The sequence below is a fragment of the Hibiscus syriacus genome, unplaced genomic scaffold, assembly GCF_006381635.1.
Source record: "Hibiscus syriacus cultivar Baekdansim isolate YM2019G1 unplaced genomic scaffold, ASM638163v2 tig00111146_pilon, whole genome shotgun sequence".
Taxonomy (NCBI): Eukaryota; Viridiplantae; Streptophyta; class Magnoliopsida; order Malvales; family Malvaceae; genus Hibiscus; species Hibiscus syriacus.
The window spans coordinates 438,124-442,875 of NW_024062997.1; the positions used below are offsets into that span (position 1 = coordinate 438,124).

Genomic DNA, 4,752 nt, shown 5'->3' on the forward strand with positions numbered 1-4,752 from the left:
GTAAAAAGTTTGTTAAATGTTTAACAACGTGGTATTAAAATGAAGCAAATACAAAACATAGGTATGGTTTTAAAAAAACTGAAAGTTTAGATACTAAAACGGATTAAAACTGATAGTTTAGCTACTGAATGTATAGTTTAACTTAAAAAGCAACGCCTCCGGCGTCCGGCCATGGTGATGACAAGTAACGAGAGCATCATATCGACTAGCATAAAAGCTTAAATTCCAAAATAAGACCAATTCACCAAGCTGCCACTGAGAAGGTAAAGAAATGTTTGCTCATCGCCCACCCTAAAAGAATTAAATATAATAAAACCGAATAGCCACTCTTCCACGTAAATATAGAAAAGTTGTATAAATACATCAACACATGAGTTCTTTAGCTCACACCGATTCAATTCATTTCATAGTGTTTCCAACACAATTACAAGCTAAAGAAATGTCTTCATCGAAGCTTCCTTGTTCAACTCGTGGATCCATCTCCACCCACAATCGTCCCTTAGCCAACTTTCCCCCTGACGTTTGGGGTGATATTTTCTTACATCCATCTAAAATGGTAAGGAATTTATGTACTATATGTGTGTGTTTGCGCGTCTGCACCTGTAAAAGTGTTCCTATAATGTATACAATTGTGCAGAACTTGGATGGTGAAACCCAACTACAGCACGAAGAACTGAAAGAAGAAGTAAGGAGGATGATTAGGGTAGATGGGGTGATGATTTACTGCACAAACTGCGTTTGATTGATACAGTCAAACGGTTGGGAGTGAGTTACCATTTCGAAAGAGAGATAAAGGAAGCATTGCACTGTGTTCATGAGCATCCCTACCAATATGACCAAACTCTCGAGGCTACCTCACTTCGTTTCCGATTGCTTAGAGAGAGTGGATTTAATGCTTCCTGTGGTGAGTCTCGCAACTTCTACTTTACACCCATTACGATCGTTAAGAATAATTTTTTATTGGGTTGAACAGAAACGTTCAACAAGTTCAAAGATGATGAAGGAAGCTTCAGCAAGTCCTTAACAAGAGATGTGAAAGGTTTGCTCGAACTATACGAAGCTGCGCATTTACTTGTTCATGGGGAACACATACTCGAAGAAGCCCTTGCGTTCACCACTACTCATCTTGAGTTAGCCAAAGCTACTGGAATTGTGGAGTATCCTCTTTCAGCCTTAGTCTCCAATGCTCTATACCTACCCTTACGCAAGGCCCTGCCAAGGTTGGAGGCAAGGCGATACATTTCCATTTATCAAGAAGATGCTTCACACGACAAAACACTGCTGAAGTTTGCAGAGCTGGATTTCAACCTGTTACAAAATTTACACAAGGAAGAGCTATGCAAGCTCTCTAGGCAACATATTACTTCTTTTAACACCAATTAATTTTTTATTTTAACCCAACTTGAAGGGGAAAATAATTCATAACTGAGTGTTTGTTTCAGGTGGTGGAAAGATTTAGATTTTGCTTCAAAACTACCGTTTGCACGAGATAGATTGGTGGAATTATACTTTTGGATGTTAGGAATGTACTTTGAGCCTATGTACTCTTTTGCCCGAGAGATACTAACAAAAGTAGTATCTCTGTTTTCAATTATGGATGACATATATGATTCATATGGCACATTTGAAGAACTTCAACTCTTAGGGATGCAATTCAAAGGTCAATAACTTATATATATTAAAATTTAAATTTTAGTATTTTATAACATTTTAACTTAAATCTTAGATCTTTATTTGTTTTTCAGGTGGAATGATGATTGTGTAGATCGACTCCCAGATTACATGAAACTGTTCTACAAGCCATTATAGATCTCTATAAAGAAATTGAGGAGGCGATGACAAAGCAAGGACAATCATATCGTGTCAAACATTCTATAACAGTAAATTTACAACCTATCTCAATTTTATGATATTTACATTAGTAAATATGAACTAACCCCTTTTATACATATACCAAGTTAAGGGAGTAAATTATTAAACCCATATGTCATTGTTTCTTATTTTGTTGGTTTTCAATTTACAGTTTAAGCAGCTGAGTGATAGTTATTTTGCTGAGGCTAAATGGTACCATGAAAACTACGTACCAACGATGGAAGAATATATGAGGGTCGGAACTATAACTGCTGGCAATATTGCAGTAAGTGTCACATCGCTTGTTGGAATGGGAGATGTACCGACGCCAGAGATTTTCAATTGGGCATCTAATTACCCTAAAATCTTTGTTGCTTGTGCCATTCATGCTCGCCTCATAGATGATATTGCTTCACACAAGGTACTTTTTCTTTAAAATAAATAAATAAATTGTAAGAGTATTTTCAATTAATTTATGTGTGTGTAGTTTGAGCAAGAAAGAGGGCACTGTGCCTCGGTTGTTGAATGCTACATGAGAGAACATGGAGTTTCAGAAGTAGAAGCACGCAGCGAATTGAATAAGCAAGTGGAAGATGCATGGAAAGATATGAACTATGAGATGATATTTAGTGAGACGTCTAAGGTTGTTCCAATGCCGGTTCTTACACGAGTTCTCAATTTTTCAAGGGGCTGTGAGTTCATTTATAAGGCTGGAGATGGGTACACACATGTTGGAAAAACTACAAAAGAGGGGATCACTTCATTGCTCATTGATCCAATCTCAGTCTCGGCTTCAGGAAATTAAGAATTTGCTCATTGATTATGCTTAGTTGTGTTTACTCTTTTCCTCCATATATAATTAGGAGGTTTTTAACGAGACACACAAATAAATTTAGATGTATCATTTAAATCTTTCTAATAAAATCATATTACCGATCGAGTAATCCATGTTATGATACATGTTTGTGGTACTTCTACGTGTCGTATACTCGTATTATGTTTGAAATATTAAATAAATTTGTTTCGTAATTATGAAACGATGGGTCAAGGAAGCAAGAAAGAAATGTGTTTCGTAGTTGTGAAGTGAATGTATATGATAGTTTGTATCTCAATAGTCACTTTACTGTTGAAAATTCAATGTTGAATTTGGTAAGGTAGTCGGCTGCTTTGATTATTTTCAAATCTGGCTGCAAATTTGATTTGAAAAAGGATGCTAAGTGGCATCACATGGGCTATTGAATTTTTTATTTTTTGTAATAGGGTTAATTATATTTTAGTCCCTACACACTTTAGGGTATTTATAAGATTAGTTCCTAAGCTTCATCTATAAATATCCTAACTTATTTAGCTTTAAAATTATCCCAAAAATCATTTCATTCTCCCAATACTAGAGAGTTTTCTTGTGAGTAGTGAGTGTTTTGTAAACACCTGTAAATTTTCTCTCTATAGTAAAAGATCTGCAGCAATCCGAAGACGTAGGCACAATTGGCTGAACTCCGTTATCAATTTCGGGTATTATTTTTTCGCTTTTATTTCGCATTCTCACTAATCTGGTTATAGGAAAATTACTTGTTTACTCGTTTATTTCCTAACATTTACAAAGTGTTTGTGTGCAAATATATTCGGTCTCTGAACCGAACCTTGTTCAATCTTCTCTGTTATTTCTTTTGAAATATAATTAAGCTCTTATTAGAAACCCCTCCAATCTCAATCGAATTGAGGCTCGATCTAAAACAAATAAAAGAAAAGTTCACAAACATATTGAAACAACCCATTTTAAGATAACACTCGGTTTCAATACGTTTGATGTGCTCGTGGTGCATGACATTCCCCATTATAAAATGACCTGATTTCAGTATTTTTGTGTACTCAAAGCCAAGCTCTTGTAAAATTCCAGACAATCGAGAAAGTTCCGAAATTGTTAAATGTTGCGGAATGCGATCATCGAATAGAGTAAAATCACAATTGATAATTTTAAAAAAATAACAATGAAGATAAAACAGACACATATTTTACGTGAAAAATCTCTAAACTATATAGCGTAGAAATCAAGGACAGAGTAGAAGAATTTCATTATAAGAAAATTAGAGTTTAGGCAGAAAACAACTTTCGGTTTCTCGGTCGACAGTTGAGGCAGAATATCGTAACTTAGCTGATGCCACTTCTGAGGTGCTTTGGGTTAAGGCAGTGTTGGATGAAATGGGAGTTACACTACCCCAGGCCCCAATTATTTGGTATGATAACACTAGCACGGTTGCTACGACTGCTAGTCCTGTTCTGCATGTCAAAGTTAAGTATGTAGATGTCTATTTTGATAGAGAAAAGGTGGATAGTCGCCTGTTGAGAGTTAATTATGTGCCAGCTCAGTTCCAAGTGGCAGATGTTCTTATAAAACCACGGGTGGCTACTCGTTTCCAGGAGCTGCGGCAAAATTTGAATGCGATGTCTTGCAGCATGCTTAGTTTTTTTAGAAGAGAAAAAGTGGATAAATGTTAAGAGGTGCTGTTTTAAGTAGTTATTCAAGAGATTAGTAGGCGGTTTCAAGCCAACAGAGTTTGTTTGTGGTTGTGGCTGTTATGCCAGGTTGGTCTGCTTTGGGGTCAAACTTTTATTGTTGACTCCCTGGACTAAACCGGGACTATAAAAACGAACCTCGTACGAGGGAGAAATTATTTTATAGACCCGGCTCACTACGTTATCCATGGTCCCAGTAAATCACATCCATTATTTTAAAATCACTTCTATATAACTGCCACTATTTATTTACACGGAGGAAAGAAGTGAAGATTCACATTAGAAAAAATAAACTGAAAAATATTATTGATTGGGACCACGGATGACGTGGTGAGTCGGGTTGATCAAATAATTTTTCCGTACGAGGGGTTCAAATGACTCTTTGAT

At 36.1% G+C, this 4,752-nt stretch overlaps 1 pseudogene; it reads left to right on the forward strand.

Moving 5' to 3' along the window:
* The first annotated feature begins 404 nt into the window (after positions 1–404).
* LOC120154664 lies at positions 405–2,661 on the forward strand (annotated as a pseudogene).
* Positions 2,662–4,752: the final 2,091 nt, after the last annotated feature.